Source organism: Galleria mellonella, unplaced genomic scaffold (genome assembly GCF_026898425.1).
Source record: "Galleria mellonella isolate WM207_F2 unplaced genomic scaffold, CSIRO_AGI_GalMel_v1 utg35, whole genome shotgun sequence".
In the NCBI taxonomy this organism is placed as follows: domain Eukaryota; kingdom Metazoa; phylum Arthropoda; class Insecta; order Lepidoptera; family Pyralidae; genus Galleria; species Galleria mellonella.
Window position 1 is genome coordinate 2,086,105 of NW_026442082.1, and position 14,854 is coordinate 2,100,958.

The 14,854-nt window shown below is 33.6% G+C and overlaps 1 protein-coding gene across 2 annotated transcripts in view; it reads right to left on the reverse strand.

Annotated features, from left to right (window-relative positions):
* LOC113514516 (uncharacterized) overlaps positions 1–14,326 on the reverse strand; it is a 50,842-nt gene extending 36,516 nt beyond the window's left edge. The window contains exons 1-2 of one of the 2 annotated variants that reach the window (XM_052896895.1): positions 14,214–14,326; positions 7,040–7,074 (exon numbers count right to left, since the gene is read on the reverse strand). The gene's annotated coding sequence lies outside the window, so the exon portion shown is untranslated. The remainder of the gene's footprint in view (positions 1–7,039; positions 7,075–14,213) is intronic. The other variant, XM_026898606.3, reaches the window with a different exon arrangement.
* Positions 14,327–14,854: the final 528 nt, after the last annotated feature.

Here is a 14,854-nt window from a genome sequence, read left to right on the forward strand (position 1 = left end):
AATGGAACTTTTATAGGATCACTTGGTTGTCCTTCAGTCTGTTCGTCCGTCCATCTGTCAAGTTCCTTTTTCTTAGGAACGCGTGAAGGTATCAAGTTGAAATTAATATCATATACTCAGGTATGCGTTTTCTTAAAACAGTGAAAAAATTAAGCTTCTAAATTGACGCAATCAAAAGATACAGCCGTTTATGTTCCATTTATATCGCATATTTTGACATTTGCAAAGGGAATCAAAACCTATAGGGTACTTCCCGTTAACCTAGAATCATTATTGGCAAGAGACAGTATCATGTAGCACAAGTAAAGAAAAAAATCTGCAGACCCTAAATTGGTAATTAATTCACAAAAAATAAACTTGATGATTTTGTACAAGGCCCTCGTTGCGCAAGTCCGACTCGCACTTGACCGGTTTTTTCTTCTGAACCAGTAGATTTAGTTTCGCAAAAAAGAGCGACTTCAATCGTGACAAAATTAAAATAAGTAAAACACACCGAGATAGATGGCGAGACATTTTGTAGACACAATAGATTTTAAATATTTGAACATTATTGTCGTTGGTGCTTGTAGAAACTAGTGCTTGTGACCGTTGAGAATTCGAAATTTTGTCTCTTACTATCTTATACTTACTATTATATTTATATTTTATATTTATGTCTTACTTATATAATAAAATTTGTATTTAGACGACATACTACTCGTATATATAATACATTACAGTTTTTTTTTAATGGATGATAATGGTATGGTAACCCCGTCTGCACTATTGGTATACACTGGCGGGGCACCAGTGAGGGATGACAGATGAAGATGAAAGTAGGTCAGTAAGCACATCCTGATGAATTAAACTAGAATTAGTCACGATGGTTTCCAGGGGGAACCACGTGGAGGTCGACCTGACAGGGTATATTGCTAGTAATAGGGCTGTTTGACCCCATTACTAACAATCCCTTTTCCCCCCTATACATTACAGTTTAACAACAATAGACCTTACAGTGCCAATAATAGAATAATATTTTAAATATAGAGTTAGGCATTCATGAAATCGTATTATAAAAAGTGTAATAGTATTTTTTTTTTATAATGGATCGTAATAATAACTCCACCTGTGCTATCAGTATACGATGGCGGAGTACCAATGAGGAATAATGGTTAAAACTAAGAACAGGTTACTTGGCACATCGCAATAAATACATAAAAAATTAACCACGATGGTTTTCAGACGAAACCGCGTGAAGGTCGACTTGACATGGTATACTATTGGCTGTGGGGCTGTTAGTCCTCATTACTATCAATCCCATTCCCCGTATCGTATGGTATGGTATGCTATATGGCATAGAGGAAGTTACGCTATTAGTGAAATCACAATTACCAAACATCGATATGAGTGAAAGCGTTTGAAAGGCATCTGTGAACGAATGAAAATAAAAGTGTAGCACGAAATCGACGATACCGCTAGTTTAAATATTGCGAAGGATAGTGAAGCTTAAGTCAATAGTAAAAGAGTTCAAATTTGTGTGACGGCTAACTACATACTTAGTGTAATGAATGACACGTAATTGGCTATTTAATCTATTTGTTATTAAGTACTATATGAATAAGAAGTAGTAAGAAATTAAATATTAAATGTAAAATTATTGTCGTTATATATTATTTACTGAGCTTAGAAATGGAATTATAATAAGAGTTAAATATACATAATAAAGTGAATAATAAACGTGAACTTATCTCTAATAGAGATCTGTGCAAAATAAAAACAGAAAAATTGTATAATTTTTGTAAGAATTAGAGAGGCAAACGAGCAGACGGTCCACCTGATGGAAATCGTCTATGGATACCTGCAAAACCTAGTTCAATATAAACGTTTTCTCGTTTGGTAGATACTTTTATATTTGAACAGAATGCCTTGTAATTCAAGATATATTTTATATGTATGTAAAAATTTATCCAGTTTAAGAGTTACACACATACACACACACACACACACACACACGCACACGCACACGCGCACGCGCATGCGCACGCGCACGCGCACGCGCACCCACACACACGCACACGCACACACACACACGCACACGCACACGCACACGCACACGCACACGCACACGCACACGCACACGCACACGCACACGCACACGCACACGCACACGCACACGCACACGCACACGCACACGCACACGCATGCTCGCAGGTTTGCAAGCACACGAGTTGAACCCACCCACATTTAGATGAGAATTTAATTAACAATGGACAAAAACCCATAAATTACTTATTTATTTGTATATACATAACTATAATGCCTCTTACTTTAATAATTTCTTGTTTCTTTTTAGATCTACTTGCGGTTGTAACGTTTTCAGATAAATCTTTAAGACGCATAAAGAATATAAAGTACATTGAAATCTAGAGATTTTAGAAAGTGACACTTTAAAATATTCTTGGCGTATTTTTCCATCTGCTAAGAATATTAATACCAAACTCGTATGGATAAATATCAAGCATATGTGATATATTATGTATGTCATTGAATTCTTTACGATATATACTGAAAGTAGAATCTAGTTGAATATTAAATGCAAATTCGAAATAATTATTTTATAATGAATCTAAACTAAATTAAAGTAACAAAAAATGGACTCCCTAATATGCAATGTAATGCAGATAAATTTAATCTGCGACTTCATTAACGTGACATAGACAAATTGATTGGTCGGAATAAAAATAGCCTATGTACTTCTATGTCTCAGAGTACACACTCTTTTGTCAAATATTGTGACCATAGATTGGGTTTGTTTTTTATAGTATTTTATTTTTTATGCAATAAGCAACAATCACGTATACGGCCAGCTCGAATGTAAACCTTATAACGGCTTAACCAATCGCTGTGAAGTTTAGTATACACTACGTATATGGGTTGGAGAAGAATATAGGCTACATTTTAACCCAGTAAACTCTAGTAGGTATGTACAAAATATATTGTTTTTACGATTAAAATACTCAAAGGTTTTGATGAAAGAAATATCATTAGAACATTTCGTAATATCGCGAATGTCATCTTCTTTGAGAACTCATAACTTATTGTCAGTATATTTGCATGGAACCTACTAATTCCGATTTTTTTTTTTAATATTTGGAACCAACATTGGAGTTGATCTACTTCTATGTATAAAAAATAATTAATAAATTGGGGTTTAGAAATTGGCGTAAGTCGCCAATATAATAAAATAATTTAGAATAGAATAAAAATTATGCGAATGAAAAATTCAAGTTTATAGTATTAAAAATTGTATTCTACAAAAAAAAACTTTAAAATTGAAAAAAAGATAAAAAAGAATATTATGAATTGGTTTGTAACTGACGTAGTTATGAGGTAACGAGTATTAAAAAAATATATAACTTAAATGAGAACCTCCTTTGTTTTGAAGTCAAACCACTTCAAAAAGAAAGAAGAGAAGAGAGACGAATTAACAATTCCCACATATTGAAAGTCGTTTAAAAAATAATTAGTTGCTACGAGACTCAAACAAATCTTTAAACAAATTAAATTTTGTTTGAGAAATGTAATGTTTTAAGAAATACAGCTTAAACGTGAACGAAGTCGAATAAGGTGACAACTTTATGTAGCTTTCTGTGATTTTATTATTCACAAAGTCCCATAAACGAATCGATTTGACACACAAACCCACAGAATGACATTTCATGTATGTAGACTACCGCGCTGGGAAACTTTAGAAGATTCTAGAAACTCTTATTATATAGACTTGTAAGTTTGTAATAAATCAAGAATTGTTGGAGACAATGAAACATATTTCATAGGATAGCAGGATTTCTTGTGGTAAATTTTGTTTTTTTAAATATTGCTTTCAAATAATGCTTTTAGATGTTATTCGTCTAATTTCTAATAAAAAAGAATATCCTGGTCCTGGCTCGAAGGACAAATGATTGGTCTGATTACACACGATGAAGACAAAATAATTATTCTTCTTTATCTTATTTACCAGAGGGAGACTGTACAAAAGTCGGTTGCTTGGGTACCTCTGTTCCACTCGTGTTTCAACCGTGAAGCAGTTGCGTTTGCATGGCTGTGTTTCGGTTTGAAGGGTGGGATATGGCGTGAATTTACTGGATACAGAGGAATAACACCTGAGTCCATAGGAATGGCACCGCATGGGGAGGTATTATGGGCGAAACAGTATATTCTGTTATGTCCATGGTACTGCTCATGTCTATAGGCGACGGTTACCACTTTCTATCAGGTGGGCCGTCAGCTTGTTTGCCATTCCAAGTTGTATAAAAAAAATCCAAAGGTTGCCCAGAAATTACTTTTACTTTTAACGATAAGACTGCCCGTTGTTTTCTAAGTCTGATTATTTCTTGTAAATTAAACCATAAAAATTTTGCTGTACTAACTTGAAAGGTGATCGCGTGTTAGTATATAACACGCGATCAACTGTCAAGTTCATCATCATCACCATATCAGCTTTTAACTGTTTACTGCTAAACATAAGCCTCCCTCTAGGGGTTTTGCCAGTAGTTGCCATGCTTGGCAAGTGGATTGGCAACCGCAATTAGGCTTTGGAGACGTTTTAAGAGGGACGCTGCTGCCCAACCCTCGTCTTCTTTTAGTCATTTCATACGACACTAATGGGAAATTAAGGGGTGGCTTATTCTATGCCGGGACCACACGGGAAAGCTGTCAAGTTAGTATAAGGATTTGTTCTTTTCAATTGACCTCAAAAGGAAAGAGGTTCTCAAAGCGGTTATATTTTTTATGTTTATTGCTTCATAACTCCGTCAATTATAAACCGATTAGGAAAAGTCTTTTTATGTCTGAAAAGATATACTTGCAGATTGGTTTCGTATAAATTTTATTAAAATCGGTTCATACAAAGTAATATAACATGTATAGGAGGTGAAGATGTTAGGTTTATGTTTACTGAAATGCCTGTAGCCGAGGATAACTAATTTATATATATATATATATATATATATATATATATATATATATATATATATATATATATATATATATATATATATATATATATAATTTCATAACCTATTCGTAAGACGAACTTCATTCAAATCTGTTCAGTAGTTTTTGCGTGAAAGACTTTCGAACATCTATCTATCCATCCTTGCAAACTTTCGTATTTTAATTATCAATAGTATGAAATTTATTTTTAATTATTAGAAAAGTCTGTAGATAATATAATTGTTACATCTACACCAAAGACAGGTGATATGTAGTCTAATTAAAAAAAAAAAAAACTAAAACAATTGTATACCTGCCATAATTGTAAGTGTTACTGTTATAATACCACCGCCTACCACTACAATACCTATTATGAATTATACGCAAGAGCACAACAATGTCACTTGTATCCGTAACACACTTTTACGCATCTTTGGCGGTCAGGTTCACACTACGAACGATTTAGGGCGGCTGCAAACTGTCGATTGTATGATTCGAAAGGCGTATTTAGTAGGTATATATGATAACATGTGGAACAATTAGATTTATTGATACGCAATCAGTAACTCTGACGTATTGGAATCTTTGTTTAGGGATAATCGTCACTATCAATCTTTCAGTCGTTAATTGGCCTCTACTAAACATAGACGTTGTGTGGTCCCGGCATAGAATAGGCCACGCTTTCCTTTTCAGTGGATGTCGTAAGAGGTATTTAAGGGAACTTTATGGTCGAGGGACGAGCAGCAGCATCTCTCTTTAAACATTACCAAAGCCTAACTGCGTTTTCCAATTCGCCTGTTAAGAAGAGAACAAATAGGTAAGGCCATGTACAGCAGTGGACAGAAAATGACTGATATTTTTTTTTTACAACACAGGAGGCAAACGAGCATGCGGCTCATCTGATGGTAAGTGAATACCGCCGCCCATGATCACCCACAACACCAGCGGCATTGCAGGTGTGCTGCTGTGTGATATGATGATGATAAAAACGGCCAAAAAAATATAAATAAAATCTACTTCCACTGACTCTGTACAATGTTTAACAGTGATATTGCTAGTAATATACCCTGTTGATTTGACGTCCATGCGGTCTTGGAAATCTATATTATTAATTCCCCGTGAATTCATTACGATGGGCTAATTGACTTGACTTCATACTTGCTTATCATCACCTACCGGTATCTCATACGAATAATAAATAATAATAAATAGATTTATTTTCTGTTTACAATTTATCACAGTGAGATACAATGAGACATGCTTATATTAAAGTAATCAAATTATAAATATAACTGTGAGAGACTGGTGCCTGAGATAGGTATAAGAATACCTGTATTACATACTCATATACTCACTCCATATATACAGTCAGCGCATATAAAATTTACCATTACATAATCATGCTACAAACAACTAAAATCCCTTGCAATGGATCTGAGGTCATTCTACACTGAGTTACTGAGTAAACACGATATATTTAATATTTGGCGTTAGTAATCACACGAAAGACAAATTATCCGAATGGATGAGTTTCTCATTGCGTCAGTAGTTTTTCTATTTTTTCGTATATATGTTATGCGATGTCTTCGTCCGTTTTAAACCGATTATGAGAATTGTTTTTGCAAACGATATTATTCATTAATCTCTTAGTCTCTCATAAATTTTATGTATTTTTCTCAATGCCACTGTATGGTGAAACCGGTTAGCGTCCCATAAAATTTAACGATAATTTTAATCTATGGAAGCCTACAAGTGAAAGATAATTTCAAATTTCACCATGTGCTAATCAACGCTTGTTTTTGTTTATTTTATTAATCAACACACTATGATGATGATCACAAAATACTATATTTTATATTTATGCTATATACAGTGGAAACTAACAACCGATATTTTAGCAATTTTCATTAAATAATTTAAAATTGTTTCCCACAAAAAATAAAAGACTTCCGATTGGCAAAACCAGTTATTTTTATTTAAAAACTAAAATACTGAAATACGGCCAGCAGCACACCTGCAATGCCGTAGGTGTTGTGGGTGACCATGGGCGGCGGTAGTCACTTACCATCAGGTGAGCCGCATGCTCGTTTGCCCCCTGTGCTGTAAAAAAAAAAAACTATTTTGATAAAATGACTCAGTAATGAGGTAATAGACAAAAAATACAACAGAATTGCAAACCTGCTTCATTTTGAAATTGGTTAAAAATAAAATCAACACTCAGTAAGATTTTTTAAAGTAAACATCGATTTAATAATCAAAATTGATATGATCAAATGTTTTGTTGTATCTATAAATTCTGGTTTAAGGACTTTTATGGGCTTTATATAACCTGTTGTTTATCTCGTACCTACTACATTGTATAGATTATATTCATTATAAAAGGTCAATATATATTCCTTATTTGAATAATAACATTTTGTTATTGTTAAAAAATATGAGCATAATGGCGAACTTTCTGCGAGTGGGATTATCAGATATTAACCTAGCGTCTAGCTCACGTAAAAGTAAAACCAAATCCAGCGCCCAGGTCTCACTCGTGCTTGTTAACACAAAAGGGCCATTTGGGACACTTTCTCTTCCGACCCGAGTTATGACGTCAGACAAGGATAGCGTAAAACGACGATAGCATATTTATAATTTGGTAAGAAGGCCGCTCACTGAGACTTTCGGTTTTGGAAACCGGTATACTTGCAGTCACGCTACCTTTCCACATATTAAGGTGCAGCCGAGCTATTTTGTTCAGGTATTTCTAGTTGTTCATCTCTATGTGATGATAAGTGTAAAATTTATAAAATTGTTTTCTTATTTTGTTATTGCAATACAAAAATCTGTACAGTTAACCTTAGTGTAACTATAAATTTTTCCCAAAATTATTACTTTTTATTGTAGCTTGTTTCACATAATTTAAATTTAATGTTAAATTTTAAGAGGAGAAAAATGAAATATTTATTTTATATTAGTTATTTATTTTTCTAAAGTAACATCGATGGAGAAACAATAAAAAATTAAGATTCTTTTTTATTGTTTTTAAAAAATTAAATATTTTATAGCAACTAAACAGCTAGGCGCGCGATATATCAGAGGTTGAAATTGTTTTATATAATAATCGTAACAATAAAATAAAACAAACCCCAACTTGACCAGTTGTAGACATGTCATAAAACTAAAAATACTATTAAAAACAAGCTTTTGTAGTTCTTAAGCTTCATTAGAACGTAGTCCAGATAGCGCTCATAGTTACGGCCAACACAAAAGCAATTCTATACAAGCTAAGTGCCATTGTTTTTGTATTTTATAACCATTATCTTGTAACATTACTTCTTTCATTAAATTTAAGACAAAACAAATAAAACAGTTATACCCAATATATAATTTCATTATTAATTTTGTCTGCCACTTCATATGCGTTATTTCAAAAGTAGGAAAATCAAATTAGACTACTTCTAGATAGCTTAAAGTATACACTAGTTTTATGTTAATATATATATAAGTACCTATAGGGAATACAACTGTGAACCTGTATCCAATTTGGTACAGTAGTTTACGTGATGCCCGAACAAATAGACAGATAAAATTATTAAAAAATATTGTTTTGATATCTATTTTTCTTAAATATCATCCATGTACAGACCATCGTCCAGTCATAATTTTATTATACATGTATATATTAGTAAATTATCTATTAACCCTGATTTCCAATACAGAACATCATCAATACATATACTTTTAGAATTTTGTAACCATAAGAAACTAAATTAAAGTTTAAAATTGGAACTAGTTGTATCTACACTCTATTGCATTTCATTACAAAAAAGTATACCACGATTGTACAGTTGCACTTGAGTGGATAAATGCAGGAGAGTTTTGATCTAGATATTTGTAATCGCTCTTAATGATTGCACATCCAGATGACCGGTCTTATAATCTAGTATCAAATGTATTCTAAACTTCCGATAATAGAAGGTGTTGTGACATGGTGCTTGCGCGGGTTACTTATTTTTTTTTGTTTCGTTTTCCTTTATACATAGGGAAGGCAAAAGAACTAAGCCTATACAGCCATTGTCTTCAGTTTATATCTGCTAATCTCATTTTTAATTGCGTTTGAGTATTTCAAAGTTATTGCAATTATAAAAACAAGGGAAACGACACGATTTAAACACTATTCATTGGGAGATCATAAAACAGATACATACGATTGACAGAAGAGAGTACAATCTATTTTCATTACACTGAATGACAGATAGGAAAATTTGTGACAAGTAGTGGGTTGCCATTGTAAATTATTACGATAAGTAATACTATTACATGTCTTATAATATTTAAGCACAAGGCTGTTAAACCTTATGTTTAAAATTACTGTACGATTTTTTCATCTGTTAAATATGTAATATGCGGTATTCCTAGTTAATTCACTTTCTCGTTGATAACAAATAATGCTAACAGAATCTAACACTTAATCGAATTTAAAATAATACAAATGTAATGAAATTATATATTATATAAATCATCTATAACTGATTATCTGAAAGATTTATGTAAAAAAATACAGAAGAATATATTTTACACTGTTAGGCAATATGACGTTTTACCTTCATATTGCCCGGTTAACTAGAAATGTATTGTTCAAATATAGATACGAGTATAATGATTAATTATGTAAATAATTATTGTTGTTTAGATTTATGTTTTGCACTATTGCTGGCTGTTCATTACTTCCTATGTTATTGTTTTAGGTTGAATTAAATCTCTTTTAGAAATAACATCACTTTAGCTTACATTTTTTCTAATTTATTTTTTTACCTTTATTTTTTACTGTATGTTTTAGTAAAATAAAGAATATACAAAATTGTAAACAGACGATGCCTGTACATAAAGATATTTAACAAAAAATAATATAAGGGGTCTTAAGAGTAATGTCAAAACAGTAATGTTAAGAAATTTTATTTTTCTCTCTGGCTGCTTGTCTGTATATTTGTTCCAGCATCACACAAAAACTACTGTTTTGCTTATTATATTATATATATTGCTTATATGTTAAATTAGATACGGTTTTCATAGTAGTATTCTTAAAGGTCTAACTTAAAAACAGCTAAGTTTTCTCTTAATATACCAACTAGAAGTAGTTTATTTCATGGTTTTTTTTAACCACAAAAAACATAGGGGGTAAACGAGCCTGATGATAAGTGAATACCGCCGCTCATGAGCACTCGAAACACTAAAGGAATTGCAGGAGTACTGCATGCCTTTTAAAAAAGAGTTGAAAGTTACGATGTCGTATCAGTTCGGAAATACTGCTGTTGAACGTTGATTCCAAAGCGTGGAAGAATTCCTACTTCTAAAATCCATTTGTTAAGATATAACTTTTTCAAGCGATGTCTACTCGAAAACAACAAATATCGATGTATTGACTATTTATCACTCGGAAGAACATCAGTGAAAACATCTGACTGCACTCTGACAGTAATTTCATTAATTAATCAATTTAATTATACGAAGCATGAAAAATCTCATGTAGCACGATAGCACGTCAATTATTAATGAGCATATTATAACTTTCGGTTGACCAGATTGTGGTGCGGCGTTCTCATAAAATGAGACGTCGCTAAGAGAAATTAGGCTTTTACTTGACGGGCTAGCTCGTTGAGTACTTTTCTATTTATTAAGAAAAAGACAGTATTTATTTCTTTGTTTTCTTTTCTATCTTTCAAATCATTATATCATATCAGCCTTTAACTGTCCACTGCTGAACATAAGCCTCCCCTTTGGGAGGTTTTGCCAGTAGTCGCCATGCTTGGCAGGCAGATTGGCATGCGTGGTTGGATTGGCACTCATTCATTAATTCGAAATCGAAACTCAACAAAGGTTAAACTCATCAAATATTATGAAAGTTTGTATAAATGTGAATTTCCACAGTTTCTAATATTTATTTACTTATTTAATCGACATTAATTGTAGTAAAATTAGTTATTTTGAATTGAAAAAAGAACTACAAATGTTTTTTTTTTTTTTTAATTTTTGATAACATTTCTGTGGAACCAATCTGAAAGTATATCCTTTCAGATAAAAAAAGAATTTTCCAATTTGGTTTGTAACTGACGAAGTTATGAGGTAATAAACATAAAAAGCGACTGTATTGAGAATCATCTTTTTGAAGTTGATTAAAAAAGATTACATTATACACATATTATAGCATAATTATCAGAATTATATTATAATTATATAAATGTACTAAACATTTTGCTATTATAATATTATGCTTTAAAATATATCTCTAAAATAGATTACAAGAACGCAAGAACGGTTTGATATGTACTGAACCGAACTTCAGTTTAAATGCATAATAGCAATTAGAGATAAAAATATTTAGTATCATCAACATGATATCAGCTGGTAACTATCCACTGCTGAGTAAGAGTATAGGGGGTATTTTTTTTAATGGATCACAATGGAATGGTAACCCCATCTGGGTTGACGGTATACGCAGGCCAGGCACCAGTGAGGAATGATAGGTGAGAATGAAAAGACAGGTCAGTTAGCCCATCGTGATGAATAAATACACTTGGAATTCAGCAAAAAGTTTCCCAGGGGGAAGCACGTGGAGGTCGACTTGTTAGGGTATATTGCTATCAATGAGCCTAGTGGTTCGCATTACCTAATAATCCCTTTCCCCCTATAGGGGGTATTAGGTATACTTGTGCTTTATTTTTTAGATTACAGATAGATACAATTTTAATTGAGATATTATTTTTAGCACTGCTGAAACTGGAACCAATAATCTACGGTTTAATATAAAAAAGGGTTTACAAAGGTTGTCCTTTGTGCCAACTCTACTTTGAATAACATAAAATCTATGTCAATCATTTGAAAGTAGGATAATCAGTTCGTGTGATGTTTTAGGGCATCTATTTTATAAATTAATTATGTTAATTATTTTAACGAGAGGAAAAACACTTTATAGTTTGAGAGTCGCCACTCACGAGTTATAAGTGTTTGCATTGCGTTAGAGAAGGGCCAATGACGTTATTAATTTATTATGCTCATAGTTGTTTTTATATCTATAGGTCATTAATTTGGTGTTACCAGTTTTCCAATGAAACTAATAAGCATGCAATATGGTGTTTAGCTGTGTGGTCCCGGCATAGAATGGCCCATCCTTTTCTTTTAGGTAAGTGTCTTGTGAAGCGACTAAGAGTGCTCTTCTAACTCACCACCAAAGCCTATCTGCGGTTGCTAACCTGCTTGCCAAAGGGGAGAGGGATTGTTAGTAACGGGGACATTAATCCCATTTCTAGCAATATACCCTGTCCGGACGACCTTCACGCGGTTTCCTCTCGTGATTAATTCTTGTCGGATCCGTCACAATGAGCTAACTGACCTAGTTTCATTCTCAGCTATCATCCCTCACAGGTGCCTCGCCAGCGTATACCGTTAGCGCAGGCAAGGTTGCCATTCCATTATCATCCATTAAAAAAAACCTGCCTGCTAAACGTGGCAGCTATTGGCAAAACTCCCCAATAGGGGGAGTCCTATATTTAGCAGTGGACAAATAACGCCTGATATGATGATGGTGTTTACGACGACAATATCTTGGGTATCATGGAGTTAAGTGCTAGTGCATATTGGATTATTTTCCTAAAGACACCCACCGGGGGGAAGGGATTAATAATTAGTAATTAGTAATCGACCTTCCCGTGGTTCCCCCTGGAAACCATCGTTCTGAATTCCAAGTGTATTCATCACGATGGGCTAACTGACCTGCCTTTTCATTCTCACGTATCATCTCTCATTGGTGCCCTGCCAGCGTATACCGTTAGTGCAGGCGGGGTTACCATTCCATTATCAACCATAAAAAAAAGACACCAACTAACTTTGGTTACTGTAAAAATACATTACAACATTTTGATTCTAATAATTATTCATTGCGGTCTCTTAAAGGCAGTCGGTGTCGTGTAGGTGGTCCCAGCATAGAATACGCCACCCCTTCCTTTCCCGTGGGTATCGTGGAAGGCGACTAAGGGAGCTTATGGTAGAGAGATGGGCAGCGCAGCAGCGTTTAAGTATCTCCAAAAGTCAAACTGCAGTTGCCAACTCGCCTGCCAAGCATGGCAACTATGGTATTCCACCCTTTAAAGGGGGGTGGGGGGGAATGTTCAGTTAACGGCTGATACAACAACAAAAGCAATTTGGAGGTTTTCACAGTCAAGTAGATTATAATTAAAATTATTCAGTATCGGAGAGGAGGAACACCAGTGTCTTACCTTCTTTACATGGATGACTTGAAACTACTAGCACTGAGCATCCAGTAACTCTATTATTAGGATGGTGCTTGGAAAAGGTAGAAGTCATGTGATCACGGCATAAAATGGACCATTTCTTCCTTTTCCGTGGGTATGGTAAGAGAAGACTAGGGAAACTTAATGCTCAAAGGATAGACAGCAGCGTCTCTCTTAAAACATCACCAAAAGCCTAACTGCGGTTGCCAATCCGCTTAACGAGCGGGCTGGCAAATTCCTTCTTATGGGGGAGGCCTATGTTCCGCAGTTAACACTTAAAATTTGACATGATAATGATGAAATACCGGTTCTATTAGGTAGAGTTTGGAATAATAAGTCCTCCATGCACTGAGGGGATGAGTCCCTCAAACAGAATCTCTTCAGATCCTTCGAGTATAAAAACCCTTTTTGAGACTGAAACATACCGGTAAATATATACAGGTTTCACAGCCCTCCTCCCATCCTTATTATTTGGTTATCGTGTAATATTTATTAAACTACATGTAATTAAAATAAAATATATAGTTTACATCTATTTATACACTACGTGCAAGTAATTACTATGATACCGGATTCCGGATACAAATTATGGTTCTAGTAAAAACTGGGTATCGGTCTATACCTATTTAATTATTCCATTTACATTAATATCAATAATGATCATTGCAGTAATGACAAGATTTTCTATCTATCTTCAAGCTTGTTCACTACAGGGTAGACAGGAAAAGTAGAGTTCTAAATGCTGCTATCCTTATCTACTTTTATTTCCTATTTGCAGATTATTTTACATGTCTTACTTCACCCACATTCCAAACGTCACTTTCTAATTCATAATAAACCTTAAAAAAAGAAGTATAAATACATAAGCTTACTGATGTTGAAATCGAACCAATTTATCTAATTAAAATAGGCGAGTATCTAAATACGTTAAAACCATAGATTGATTGAAATAAAAAAATTAATTACCTTAATTTTCGTCATTCCATACCCGATAGCAGAAGGTAACACACATTCACAAACTATTTGTTTACGTGAAAATAAAGGTCACTCAATGAATTGGTATACATGCAACACGAGAGAACAACACTAGCTCACTGACTTATCTCTAGTGAGGAGCCGGGTGAGAGGGACAGTGTGAATGCCTCTCTATCGCACTTCGCCTCGATGGACAGTTGCGAATTTCTCGATATCGATAGATTTAACTTATTAAATTATTTAAATAATTTTAAATAAAGTAAAATTTTACTTTAAGGGGAAAGGTTGAAAGTATTGACTTACATAACATTTTTTGTGCAAGACAAATATTCTTATGTCATGAGTTGTTTACCGTATCAAACGCTCCTTTAATTAGAGCACTTGTTTTATTAAATAATATTTCGAATAGAGGTACTGATCTCTTTATATGTTCTCTGACAGAATTTACAAGGATTGGAACGTTTACTATTTGCTATAGTAAAATCCAACCAATGTTGTTTGTAGTACCATACGAATTAGGATGTATCCTGTAAAGACATGTAAACAAGGAAATAAAATAAATAAATAAATATCTGTTTTTGATGGTGATGGTTTGAGATGGTGTTGTAAATCGTCAATACACGAATAGGTCT